Genomic DNA, 15,310 nt, shown 5'->3' with positions numbered 1-15,310 from the left:
CTGAACTCCGGCGTCAAAGAATAGGTCACGCGAACTTATCAGTTCGAAATCCTTTTACCTCCTTTGGTATTTTTCAATACCCTCGGCCCGACCCGTATGGATATTGCGTTTTAATCATTCGGAAATCGTTGCTCATGGATGCCTTGGTGAACTTAGGTACCTCTACTGCTACGAATTGGCTTGAAGATTGTTTCCTGTAAGCCTTAGTTTCCCTTCTGCGACTCAGCTGTTGCCTTCAACCAGATTCCTTACTGCTAACAGACTTTAATGTAATGTTCCATCAGAATTGGCCTTTGGCCACAAATTTCCGCCCCGATGAGATGACTGCAATGTCACCTCTAGTTTGCAATAATTCGGGTGATATCTCACACCCTCAAAAATTGCTTATCAATGGGAGTTTTCGTTCCCAAAGATAACTTGAGAATTTGCAGACCAAATGACTACAAATTGCTCCAACTGAAATAGAAGTTGAATCCACCAAACCGCTTGTCCCAAATGGGTGCCCCTTGCCCTCTATTTATTTACTTTTTGAGAAGTCGCTGGAAGCTTCTAGAACAACTTGTTATAATAACTTATTATAATGTACTTTATTATTAATTAACTTTATAAAATTAAATAAATAACTTTATAAAGTTAAAAGTACAATCTCAATTCGACATTAGAACAAGTAGGCCCCACTTACTGAATTATAACTTTCCGAGAGCAAGAATGTAATCATCTGGCAACAGAATGACTCTCTCTCCAAAATCATTTGCCTACGAGAGTCAATGATAGGCAAATCCCCGGTAGAAGTTATGTCGCTAGAAAGGGGACATGACACTCCATGTACATAATGTATATAGATGCAAGGACAGTCAAATGCAAAGGACGTATTTTTAAGGTCTTTCCCTAGGCAAGCCTGTGGTGAGTCCAGCAAGAGAAGACCATATAGAAATCAGCATTTCTTGTAGAGGAGCAAAGCTAGAGTCCAAATTCCTTGTGGACATGGAGGAATGAAGTCTTACCATCATTCCATGAAGTGGAGAGCATCATACCAATACTAGAGCAGACCTAAAACAATATTGATTGTTGAAACACCTTGTGAAGCCTAAAAAGCCCAATTTTCACCTAATTTGGGTTAGGGCAATGGATGGAAGGATATGACCTCAAGAGCCCAAAAATATTTAAGGGGATGACTAATGAACTAAGAAAACTAGAAAATATAGCAAGGTTCTTTTGGAAGGCATAGGAGAAAAACCATATTTTCTCACTATAGGAGACCTAATTGGGACTATTAGCTTTTTAAGCCTATTTGTGAAGAAATGAAGAAATCGGATGGGAAGATGAAATTGATGGGACTTCTAACACACCTAGTTGGTTGAGTTTAAGTGTTTGACAATACCTCCACACCTCTGCAAGGCCTAGTTCAAGATTTGGAGTTTGAGAGCCTTTATGTTGCTTTAAGGGCTACGATGAATGTAGTGTTAATGCATCAAGTATTGACTTGATCGAGGAATCTTTTTTGGTAGTTGGGTTGGCTAGAGAGACCAAGGGATCCTTAGGCAAGTGAGGACCTATAGGTGACAAGTGGTGTGTGAGAGACACCCTAAGAGTCTTGTAAGAAGACCAAGAGAATGAATCAGTGATTGATTCATCCATCACTGATTCATCCAACCTCCCTATCAATGAGGATGATCATGATGAGCATGTCACTGAGGTTCAACCTCAGACACGGGGAGAGAGGATGGCTCTAGAGTCTTCCATGACCTATCTTAGACGTACTTGTAGGAAGACATGGGGTACTATGAGCCTTTCTTTTGATATATTTTTGAACTTTTGATTCCATGGACTGCATATTCCATGGATATTGTAGACATTTGACAATTACAATATATTTCAGATTTCTATTATGTTATTCAGTTTGACTTAAGTAATTTCTTTTAAAAAATTGAATTTATACTTACGTGATCTATGAAAAGTTGTATATGTGTGTAAAGTAACTTCTATTTATCTCAATTATTATGTATTTGATGTTAATTGGCTAAATGATGCATGAAAAAAACTGAAAATCCTTAAAAATCTTTGAATTTCATGGGTTTTTAAATTTGCCAAGTCCGAATACCGAGACCGAGTCCGAGCCCAATCTAGCCTTGACTAAGTCCGAGCCAAGTCTGAGGCTGGTAACACTGATTTAAAGGTCCAAATTTAGAGCACACTAGAGCCTTGCACTGGGCTGCTTGCATCCATTCCAATTTAATAGTTTGGAAGGAAATCTCTTTAGGTTTTCAACAAGTTTGTCAATCTAGTTCCAATTTGTGCAAGTCAAAAGAAACTAAAACTTTGTACAAACTCGTTCTTTGCTTCATAACACCTTGAGAATTCTCAGCTTGGTTTCTTTTGAGCAATTGGGATTAGAGACAGAGAGATTCCTTGAAATATTGCAAATAGTGAATCACTCCTATTTTCAACTCATGCTATTTCACAAACAATTTTGAATTAGAGGGAAAATTGTGAGCACGATAGCGTTGTTGCTAGTGTCTAGCCTTTTTAACAAGTCAAAGGCTTGAATGAAAGGAAACTAGCGATAGGGCGCTAGTATAAAGTGTAAATTGACAATTTGAAGTATCGAGCAATTCAGAATGTTGTTATGTTTTTCAATCTAGTCCCCGTGTATGTTTCAAATAATCAATCATAAGAACCAAAATGAGTGCTAATTATCGCATCACAATGAATGTGTAACACCGCATCAATTGTGGGAGATATACAACTTATGAATCTACATCTACACACACTTTAGTGGAATTATAAACATAAACACATACCCCCAGTAAACTGTAGACAATTCAATGTCAAAGCACTTAAAATATATGCAATATGAAATAAAAACATATAATATTAAAGTATATAAAGAATACACAAATAAGACATGAATTCAAAGAACACATAGAAAACACACAAGACACAAAAGATATGGAGAAAGCAAATAAGACACACAAACCACAAAGGGAAGTCACCAAGAAAATGAAACCACAATATAACAATCATCTTGACACCATCCTTTTTTTATATATGAAAGGTGGAGAACTTATATCTCACCTGCAATAGAACCATCCAAAGTCTCGCAAGGTTAGTACATATGTATTATAAACATTGTATAAGTGGAATGATTGCTGGCATAAAGTGTGGGTAATAACAAACTTCTGTAAGATACTAGAAGAATGCCAATCATCATTAACAAATCAACCAAATGTGAAACAACAGCAATATACCTTCTATAAAGCATGATGAATATGCTCATAAGGGTCTGTCAAGACTTGAAATGCTGGGGCTGAATTTCTAGAAACTGTATAAAAAAGTTAACAAGCACGTCCAGCAATACCAAACTGCATTCCTCTCAAAGCACTTCAATAGAACTCCTGCCAGACCAAATATACCATTATGATATATAAACTCATCACATAAACCATCATATTCTACACTATGTTAGCATGTTGATATGATGTGTAAAATAGTGCAGTAGGTACAAACATCATAAACTCTTCACATACAACATTTCCCACCCAACTACACCTTGAAAACATTATCTAATAAACAAGCAACTAATGATAAATAGAAATCAGTGACAAACAAAAGCTGTTTCACCTTATGCAATTCACACATCCTGGAACATGTCATGTATGATCCTTTTGGAAAGGTACAACCCAGTCAAAACTCCAATCTGCTACTTAAAAGTTCCATGGTCAACGTAGACATTCTCAATGGTAACCAAAATCAGTAGTAAAAAGGGAATAACACAATGTAAGCACTTAAATGATATTTTGAACATATGAATGGTATGCCAAGCAGGCAAAGCGAACAATGTGCAATAAGTCTCCCAAATTCACCCACCAAGACTCAAACACAAGCAGCCACAAACGTTCCAAAAACATTAACTTGAAATATATCAAAAACCCTCTTATGCTCAACCAAAATCACAAAATTCATTAGCGTCTAACTCCCTAGCACTAAGCACTCGACCCAAATACAAATCTACAAAAAAAACTCAAAAATATGTTCTTTAGAAGTCAAACGCAATGCTTAGCATAACACAAATGGAAGTTGTTGCTTCAGCCAAGAGGACTCGTTTAAAAAATCTGATGGTTCTGGTATATAAAACAAGACTTCTTCCTAAAAGATAAGAGAATATCCATACAAGAATACCACAAACCACCACTAAAACAATTACAAAGATCTAAAAAGGATAACTGTTGTTAATCCAAGGACAACTGTATGCAGTGAAAATGTACTTGGCAAGTAATTCCGTTCACGATTCAACATTTACACAACAATCATAATTTATGATTCCATGACTTCAACACCAAAAATCATTTAAGAAGCAGCAATGAAAAATAATATATATAAAGGTAATAATATATATAAAGGTTGTGCTACTCATAAAACCCCACTTTAAAGAGCAAGTAGAAAATGGTGGTTATTCTTATCATACAGCAACATTTTTAAGATACAGCTAATGACAAGAGATGTACCGAGTATAATGGAATATGAATGATAAGGTTTATCAGATAGAAGATTGTCCTGTACCTGCAACAAACACAAATAAAGACATCATAACATTCAAATGATTAAATTTCAGAAACAATAAACATCTATTACAAACTATATCTCAAAATTTGTTACACAATTAACCATTTGGTACATATTAATTTTGAGCTTAGCTACTTTCTCTGATTTTGAATGTAGACACCTTGGCTTTTTCACTGTTTGTAATTCAAGGCCATTAATAAATATCTATGATGTTTGTTTCTTACCATAGTCTCAGTCACAATTTTCCAAGTCTACACCTTCACACATAAAAGAGAGGATAGGATTGTGTTGTATATGGGTTGCCTATGTCAAAACCCCTGTTCATGTTACCACCTCCACAATAGAAATGAATGAGGATAAAAATTATCCCCAGCCCTGTTCGAGGAAAAGCAAATAAACTACATAAACCAAAATGGTTACCTTAGGAAAAAAAACCTTTCCTAACTTATGTGAAATGATGTTGACTTGCTCTCACAAATTCCTGCAAACTATTAGTACAACATGATTATAATAATTATAATCATTAATTATAAATGATGATTGATAAGAGACAGATGCATGATTTAGAATACCTTCAATTTTCTTCACTTTGTTGATATTGAATTCTTAGGATTCAAGAGCAAAAGATTATTTCAAGGTATTGCAGATGAGGAAGAAAGTTGCTTTTTTTTGCAACTAGCACATTTCACGAGAAACTTGATAGAAATATTGTCATTGATGTCAAAAGGTTTCACAAGCATGGACGAGGTTGTTAGTGCAAAAATCATGAATGTCAAAGGTATGAAGATAAGGTCGTTATTGTAAGAAATTGATTAACATCACAAACAACATTAACATTACTATGAATGTACTTAATTTAAAGATGGGACAAGTATTCTAGAGATTCAAATAAAAGTTTTCATAGAGGTGGAATATCGAAGACATGTATGGTGTGTGAAGTTAAATACTTATCATACATCCACAAGTTAAAAAGCTTTTAAGAGACTATTTTAAGAAAGGGTCATGTGTTTAAGTACGAAGATTAAAGAGATATGAGAAGACATGTGAAGTATTTAAACTACAAAGAGTTTATAAACAAGAATAAGCAAATAATAAAGAGGGTTTATAAAGAGTTAAGAGCAGAAAAGAAAGAAGATTCGTGAGTGATATAATAAGAGACTTATGATGATTATGTTCCTGAGAAATTTCAAAAAAAAGGAATTTATTGTGTTTAGGCTGATGGCTCATATTAAAGATCTTTTAAAGACTTTTGGCCCACGTGATCCCTTTGGTTCTATGTAATGTCCACTTTTTGAGATATTGAAGACTTATTTTATATAATGTTTAAATTGACTATGAGACGAAGACTCAAATTATTAAAAGGTCAATTTAATATTATAAAGAGGCCAAAAGGTCAAGGAAAAAGACGAAATGCCTTCAGGAAGTTGAAGAGCCACAAGGGAATAAGACGAAAGCCAAAGGGGAGAGGAAGAGTCTTGGCTTGTGTTTTAAAAGGGGAAAGAGGCTCATGGTTGGATATACTTGATTTATGATTCAGTTCAATTTTCTCTCTTGTGAGAGTTTTCATAAAGCTTCAGCTTTCAGCTAGTTGGAGGACGTAGCCCCTTGTGCTAGCAGATAGTGGATGCAAACCCATTGTCCAAGGAGACATCAGTTCAGGTGTTTCACGTGTGCTTACAGGTTCTTATTCTTGTATTCCAATCTGACTATTAATCTATATTAAGGATTGGATTTGTAGTGTTGGTTATTGTATTGTTGTTCTATAATGCAATAACATATTCTAAGGAGTTATAAGAGTTTGCTGGTTTTATCTTTCTAGTTTGTAACACAGGGCTATATGCTCGACTTCTTGGATGTTATTGTGAAACAACGGGTTATATTCATGTGGAGAATCTTCTAGTCTTATTATAGCACTGTATTCCATTTTTGCTTATATCTAAGTTTGAATGTTATATCTAAGAAAAGTTGACTAAATCTCTATTGGAATTTCTATTGGTTTTCAATTGTGTTGGAAACTATCTACAATGTTATTATTCTGATTATACTATTAAAAGAGAAATCAGTAAGTGTTTATCATAAATCCACAAGTTAAAAAGCATTTAAGAGACTATTTTAGGAAAGAGTCATGTGTTTAAGTGACCAGATTAAAGAGAACAATTTAGTTGATATATGAGAAGACGTGTGAAGTATTTAAACTACAAAGAGTTTATAAACAAAACTAAGCAAATAATAAAGAGGGTTTATGAAGAGTTAAGAGCAAAAAAGAAAGAAGATTCATGAGTGATATAATAAGAGACTTATGATGATTATATTCCTGAGAAATTTCAAAAAAAAGGAATTTATTGTGTTTAGGCTGATGGCTCAAATTAAAGATCGTTTAACGACTTTTGGCTCACGCGATCCCTCTGGTTCTACATGTGGCATATATTGCAAAAATTATGATTGTTATGATGTTCATACTTTCTCTCACCACTTATTTCTGGAAGAGAAAGTTTGCTAGATGATCAAGCAATTCTCGGAGTTGGCCATATAAGATGGAAGACACGAGCTGTTACACATAAAAAATTTCCCTAAAATTTTAAACTGATTATAGCCGTTGAACCAAATTATTTCTTCATGTTCATGTGAAATTGAATTAGATAATTATAGCCATTGTTCATTCCTTCATGATCATGTGAAATTAAGTTAGTTAATTATAGCCATTGTATCGATTTAATTATCAAATGAAAGTGAGTTAGTTAATTATAGCCGTTGTTCATTCCTTCATGATCATGTGAAATTGAGTTAGTTAATTATAGCCATTGTATCGATTTAATTATCATATGAAAGTGAGTTAATTATAGTCGTTGTATCAATCTAATCATGATCATGTGAAATTGAGTTAGTTAATTATAGACGTTGTACATAAATGATGAGCATGTAAAGTTAGTTATTCTAACATTGATGAAATCCCTAAAGGTTACTTGATGATTTGAATTAGCAATTTATAAATCTTGAATTGATGTCTTGGCAAGAATGTTGTTTTGAATGTTTACAAGAGAAAGACTGAAGAGAGAGGGGAAGCATTGCGAAATGGGGTCACCGGAAGGGGATGATCAAATGGTTCAGTCATCAGAATCGACAGGTTTGACCTAAAAACTATCCTAGCAAGGTTACTAGGACTTGGCAATGTATTTCATGGTGGAACCACATGAGCTATAAAATGAAACATTATAATAAAACAATGTAAAATAAACATAAACTCTTACCTTTAAAAATTATCAAATATTAATATCATTTAAATATTATTTTTAATTTTCAAATATGATCATATGTAAATAATAATAAAATGACACCATTACATTAAAAATATTAATCTGATGATGCCACCTTATTATTAATTACATATAAGTATAGTTGAGAAAATAAAACAATAATAAAATAATATTAATTATTTGAAACCTTTCATCTTCTTTCCTTCTCATTTTTTCCTCCTTCCTTTCTTTTCTTTTTGGTCGTTTTGAAAGACTTTCGAATTGAGCCTTGTAACTAATGGAAGTTGTAAAGTCAAACCTTGCTTATTTCATAGCTACCCGTAATCGTATGAGACATGCAATCATTTTTCATCTCAATCTTCTCAAAACATAGCCACTGGTATTCCCAGAATGATTGCTCAGTAACCCAAGTTTGTATTGCCAGAACCCTTCTTATCACTTGCCGCAGATTCAATATTGAAGCAAGGAATTTGCCCAAGACGTAGGCTACCCGATAGTACTAAAGGAGTCACACAAGACTTCCGATTTGTTAATTGTGGAAATCGATAATGATTTATATGCCATCGGTTTTGGTCAGCATGTGATTAAATGATGATGCTTTAAGATTAAGACTGTTATTTTTCGTTTGCTAGGTCGATCGTTCCTTAGAAATTTTATGACAAAGTCTAATGTATTAAGCATGTTGTCTTCTTGTTGAAGTCTATAGTATTTCTTTTTAAGCATGTCGTCTTCTTGAAAAATCTGTCAACTGTCACATAATATAATATTGCAATGATCTACACTCAGGTCTGATGTTATCTTTTACATATCAGAATATGTGATTCCTCTGAAACTATATTAGAAAGTTATCATCTCAGATAAAATCAATTACATCCTAATATAAATCTAAATGACTGAGATTGAGATATTGAACAAAAAACTCCAAGGATTTCACTAGGCAAAATGCCAAAAGAATATGGTGAAGAAGGTGTCAAGTATCTAGGTGAAAATAATTTAAAGGCACCAAGGAATCACCGGCTTGATGGCCTAAAAATGGTGAGGAGGTGAAAAGATATCTGCAAAACAAAAATGATATCATAACTAAATATGTTAAATAATAACAATAGCTCATGCAAGTTCCATTCATGAAGTAAGTTGTCAAGCTGAGTGATGGAGATTGGGTTCGACGACCCACATTTGAAATCCTTGGCCAAGGTGGAATTTGGCAGATTTGTCGGAACAAGTGATCTATGTTGATTGTCCAGACGCTTCAGTTATTTTGTCGAATAACTGTTGGGACTTCAACACACCTAAATACTCTGATGGCTGGATTAATGAACATCCCCAGCCCAACCTCAAGGTAGGGAGGGCCGTTCTATTAAATTAGAATAACTGGGGATAAGTAATGGTCCACGGTTGGGAGGTTAAGTCTATGTCAATGCTTCTCTCACCAAAGCCAGGGCTTGGACAACCATTAAAAGAAGCTTCACAATATTCACTATATGTTCATTTCACTCTAAATGTTTAGTTATTTCATTTCAAGATGAAAGTTATTACTTTTTAATTAGCTTTTACAAATAACTTCATTTAAATTAGATATTTCTTTTCAAGAACATCTGTTACTTAATTTCAGTTGAATAATTAGAAGTAGTTAGATGATTACATCTGATATTTACTTTCAGCTGATTAAGTTGTTATCTTCTCACTATGTATTCTTGGTAAATTCAGCATTGTAAATAGATTTCAATTGAGTTTCAACAATCATTGGAAATCTTAGTCATGTGAATTAGGAAATCAGTTTATTTCTAGATTGAAACTTGATTAGGAAAATTGGTATGTTACATATGGTATCAAAGCATTAGGTTCGACACTAAACCTAGGGCACATCACCTTTTTAAAAATTTAATAGAAATTTGAAATGACTACAAGATGTTAGTATGTAAAACACCTCGCAAGAAAACTCAACATCCTATTTTTCCCTATCTGATTAAGAACATGACTAAGCATGATTACTCTTGCTGTTTTGAACCTCAAGATAATGAAACCCTGAGCCAAGCAATTCAACAGATGAAGAAGGAGAGAGTCAGATGGACTCCTACCAAGAAGGCGGCCTATAGAAACAAACTAATATAAAATTGGAACGCTCAACAGAGCAGCCCCCTTTTCCATTTTCATAGGTCTTGGATGGTACGAGACATGTAGCAGTCTGAACCAGATGCTGCAAAGCAAGAATAAAGATATTGTGTGAATGTAGACTTCCTCAATAGAGGGAAAATTTTGTAAATAAAGATTGCTTGATCAAGCAATGGAAATGAATTTTGTAAATAAAGATTGCTTAGTCGAGCAATGGAAATGAATTTTGTAAATAAAGATTGCGTAGTCGAGCAATGGAAATGAATTTTGTAAATAAAAATTGCTTAGTCGAGCAATGAAAATGAATTTTGTATATGAGATTGTTTAGTTGAACAATGAACATGACATTTTGAACAATGGAAATAAAACTTTGCTTAGTCGAGTAATGAAACTAAAATTGTGTAAATCAGAATACTTAGTTGAGCTATTTGAAAATTATGTGCTTATAGATTTTTTCTTTTCGCACATTAACATAATTGTAAACTAACAGGTGAGAGACCTGAAACACAAAAATGAATAACAACGGGAATGCAGAAAACCAAGAGATAGTTCGTGAGAACCCCCAATCCTCCAGCAAACTGTTACTCCAAATTTTGCAAGAGACACAATTAAAACTAGAAACTATGGAAAGGAAGATAAGTGAAATGGCAACCCAGATGGGGCAAAATCATGAAGAAGTGCAAACCCCACCCACTTTTAGAGCAGAGACAGAAATCTCTGAACGTAATGAAACCCCCTCCCCCAAATAGTTAGAAAAAGCAAAAGAAGGAAATAGTGACTAATTTATCAGCAGATATAAATTAAACCACCCAAGTTCTCTGGTTCTGAGTCCGAAGAAGAAGCAGAAGCATGGTTGACTGAAATGGAGCAATACTTTGAGATTAGAAACTTCTTAGAGACCACAAAGGTAGTATGGCGTATATATCATTTCACCAGGGAAGTTGCAACTTGGTGGGGAAACACCAAGGTAGAACAAAACATTAGATCTACTAACATCACCTGGGAAAAGTTCGTAGACACATTTAAGAGACGGTGGCTGCCTCAAACTTTTTATTATTAGAAACTCTTGGATTTCCAGAACTTAAAACAAGGGGATTTGTCAGTGCATAAGTATTGGGAGAAGTTTACTCAGTTGCTTAAATACGTACCTCCTTACCAGCAAGACACCAACCTAAAGGTGAGAAAGTTTATCATGGGACTGAATAACAGGATAGGGGGAGTTGTAGATGTTCTTGCACCTCGAACTATGGAAGAGGCTTTGGAAAAGGTTGTCCAACAAGAACATAAGATTAGAAAGGATGATTCCATCCGGGACAATAAAAGAGAGACTACCTAGAATTCAGAAGGTGTCGATTTTGGACCGCCGAGAAAACAATTTAAGGATTATAAGAATAATAAACATAACAATAAAAGCGGTGGAACAAAAGACATCAAACAAAATTTTCATGTGAACAAAAATGATAGAAATAATGAGAAGAGAGCACCACCGAGAGGATGTTTCATCTACGAAGGAAATCATTTTAAGAAGCAATGCCCTAACTACAACCAATCACAGCGCCCACTTTTGCCACAGTAGCAGCAAGTTTTTCAACAGAAGATTCACGCAACCTTGGATAATAGGCAAGCGGAGTAACAAATAGGCCCCATTGAAACTCCGGGTAAGATCTACGGAAACCCTGTGTCTATATTAATTGACACTAAAGCAATTGAATGTTTTATATCACCTAGGTTGTTAAGTAGATTCTTGAAAAGATTTGGTTTTATGGCAAAACCATGGACGGTCAAATATGCAAACCAATCAAGGGCCAAGGTAGAGCAATGCTTGTTCGAAGCTCAAGTTGATTTCCTGAATTTCTCTACAGAATTGAACTTATATGTAGCTCCGCTAGAGTCTTATGACATTATCATTGGAATTAATTGGCTTAGTAAACATAAGGCTAAGGTAGATTGTCTTGCCAAAACTATAAATTGTGTGGACGATCGAGGTAGACCCCAAGTATTTCAAGGATCAAACATGAAATTAGAGCACAGCAAATTTCTACGATGCAACTTAAGAGATATGGAAGGAAAGGCTGTGAAATATTCGCAATTAGGGTTGAAGATACAAGGGAAACCACATATGAGGATGATTATATTTATGAAGATGGAGAAATCAAACAAAAATTAAAAGAATCCTTTGAAGAAAAATACCCCTATCTAAAGAATTATCAAGATGTGTTTCCTGAGGAACTTCTTGGATTACCTCCTTCTCGGGCATTTGATTTTACCATAGACTTGATACCAGGAGCGGCACCCATATCCAAGGCCCCATACAGAATGACCACCACAGAGTTGATGGAGTTGCATATTCAACTGCAAAATATGTTGGAAAAGAAGATGATTTGACCTAGTGTCTCACCATGGGGAGCCCTAGTGTTATTTGTAAGAAAGAAGGATGGAACCATAGTTTGCAAACTCTCCGAGTACTCTCAGAGTTGTCGAGTACTCCCAAGTTTTTTTGTTGGGCAAGTACTCTCAAGTTTAACTCTCGCGTATTTATAGATGTTAAAAAATGTAGGTAAAAATGTTGATGCAAGGAAAACATTGGATTAAATGCATTTTTCACATCATTTTAGTGTTATCACACTACACATTTTCTCTATTGAAATGTCAATTACTAATTTAATACATTTTGTAACTGTATTCTATAAAAAAATGTTTCTTTAAGAGATTTTAAATTTTTGTACTTTCTGAGTTGTCGAGTTTTCCCCGAGTATATGCCGAGTTTTTTCTAAGTTGAAAATTTTGGGCTTCCCGAGTACTCTCCGAGTCTGAGTCTGCAAACTATGGATGGAACCATGAGATTATGAATAGATTATAGGATGCTTAATAAAGTCACCATTAAAAATCGGTACCCATTGCCAAGGATAGATGATCTCTTTGACCAAATGAAGGGTGCGACTATATTTTCAAAAATTGATCTAAGATCAAGATACCATCAACTGTGAATTAAGGATGAGGACATACATAAAATTGTTTTCAGAACTAAGTATGGACATTATGAGTTTAAAGTATTGCCGTTTGGATTAACTAATGCCCCCGCAGCCTTCATGAATTTAATGAACAATATATTTCAAGATTGTTCGAACAAATTTGTATTGATCTTTATAGATGACATTTTAATATAATCCAAGAATGAAGAGGAACATCAGAGACACTTAGAGATAGTTCTACAAAGACTTAGAGAACACAAGCTATATGGGAAATTATCTAAGTGTACTTTTTACCAGAAAGAAATTCAGTGCTTTGGGTATATTATTTCAGCACAGGGTATAGCAGTAGATCCATCTAAGATTAAAGCAATTAAAGAGTGGCCCATGCCTAGGAATGTATCAAAAGTCAAGAGCTTCATGGGATTAGCTAGATTCTACAGAAAATTTGTCGGAAACTTTTGAAGGATAGCCTATCCAATCACTTCACTCCAAAGGAAAGGAAAGAAATTTGTTTGGACAGAAAAATGTCAATCAACTTTTGAGTTTCTAAAAGAAAAATTGACTACTGCACCTATCTTAAGGGTACCCGATCCGCAAAAGTAGTTTGTGGTTATCACTAATGCTTCAGGTGAAGGTTTAGGGGGTGTATTAATGCAGGAAGAACAAGTCATTGCCTATGAGTTTAAGAAACTGAAAAATTACGAACAAAATTATGCACCTCATGACCTTGAATTAGCAGCCATAGTACATGCTTTACAAATGTGGAGACATTATTTAATTGGAAAACCTTTTGAGCTCAGATCTGACCATCAAAGTTTAAAATATATTTTCACCCAACAGAATCTTAATGCTAGACAAAGAAGATGGTTAGAATTTTTAGCAGATTATGAGTTTCACATAACCTGCATTAAAGGAAAGGAAAACAAGGTGGTTGATGCCCTAAGCTGGGGAAGACACATCTCAGCAATGACTATGGTAAATTTCAGATTGAGAGACCAAATTTTACAGCATTTAGAGCATGATGAGTTCTATACAGAAATTAGCATGGCACTTATTAGAGATCCACAGGATCCTAGGTATTCAGAGTTTAGCTTAGAAAAAGATGGATTGTTAAGATATCGCCACAGAATCTATGTGCCAAATAAACCTGAACTACGAAGATTAATTTTAGTTGAATATCACTCAACCCCATACTCAGGACATCCAAGGGTAACAAAGATGTTATCTGAAATAAAACCTTTATATTTTTGGAAGGGAATGAAAAGGGAAATAATCAAATTTGTAGCAAGTTGTTTAGAATGTCAAAGAGTGAAGGCAGAACATTGGTACCCAACAGCTTTGTTGCATCCAAATGAGGTACCTGAGTGGAACTGGCAGGTAATATCCATGGATTTTGTTCAAGGGCTACCTATGAATCGGAATCGGCACAACACTATCTTGGTCATAGTTGACAGATTGACTAAGGTTGCACATTTTATACCAAGGAATTTATCTGATGCAGCACCTCAGACTACTCATAAGTTCATAAAAGAAATTTTCAGGTTACACGAGGTTCCAGAGAAAATTATTTCGAATAGGGATGCTAGGATAACTTCTAGATTTTGGCAAACATTGTTTATAGCCTTGGGCACCAAATTGAATATAACTTCAGCCTATCATCCTGAGACAGATGGTCAGACAGAGCCAGTAAATCAAGTATTAGAGGATTTCCTAAGGGTATATTGCATGGATTGACAGTATCAATGGGAAACATACTTACCTTTAGTCGAATTTGCATATAATAACTCATATCAATCTTCAATTAAAATGGCTCCTTTTGAGGCTTTGTATGGTCGTAAGTGTAGAACTCCAATAAATTGGAATCGATTGGAAGCTAGGGTCATTGTCGGGCCTGAAATGCTTCAGGAAATGGAAGAACAGGTACTTTAGATTTGTCAGAGATTGAAAGAAGCGAACGACAGACAGAAGAGTTATGTTGATGCTAAAAGAACACCCAAAGAATTCTCAATATGGGACAAGGAGTTATTAAAAGTTAAACCTCAGAAAAGTACTATCAAGTTTGGCAAGAATGCGAAATTAGCCCCCAGATATGTAGGACTTTTCGAGGTTTTGAAGGTTGTCAACCCAGTGGCTTACAGGATTGCTTTACCACCAGCCCTTGCCAGGATGCATAATGTCTTCCATGTGTCTTACCTTAAAAAGTTTGTTAGTCACCATGAGCACATGATTGATTGGAAATTATTGCAGGTGCAAGAACCAAGAGTGGTAGAGGTAAAACTGTTCAGAATACTCGAGGTACGTAAGCTATGCTTACAAAATCGAGAAGTAACATAATGCAAGGTCCAATGGAACTAGTATACAGAAGATAATGCCACCTAGGAAGATTATCATGATATTTTTCAAAGATAT

General features: G+C 34.8%; 1 long non-coding RNA gene across 1 annotated transcript in view; it reads right to left on the bottom strand.

Annotated features, from left to right (window-relative positions):
- LOC149533944 (uncharacterized) overlaps positions 1 to 15,310 on the bottom strand; it is a 119,717-nt gene that overhangs the window by 67,908 nt on the left and 36,499 nt on the right. Inside the window, exons 2-4 of the long non-coding RNA XR_016357128.1 lie at positions 4,506 to 4,560; positions 3,622 to 3,697; positions 3,249 to 3,395 (exon numbers count right to left, since the gene is read on the bottom strand). This is a non-coding gene — a long non-coding RNA (uncharacterized LOC149533944). The remainder of the gene's footprint in view (positions 1 to 3,248; positions 3,396 to 3,621; positions 3,698 to 4,505; positions 4,561 to 15,310) is intronic.

This window comes from Cupressus sempervirens, chromosome 10 (assembly GCF_028749045.1).
Source record: "Cupressus sempervirens isolate cs-2001-9-10 chromosome 10, ASM2874904v1, whole genome shotgun sequence".
Classification (NCBI taxonomy): Eukaryota; Viridiplantae; Streptophyta; class Pinopsida; order Cupressales; family Cupressaceae; genus Cupressus; species Cupressus sempervirens.
Note: the sequence above shows the minus strand (reverse complement) of the source record. Positions and strands in the feature narration are given on the sequence as shown.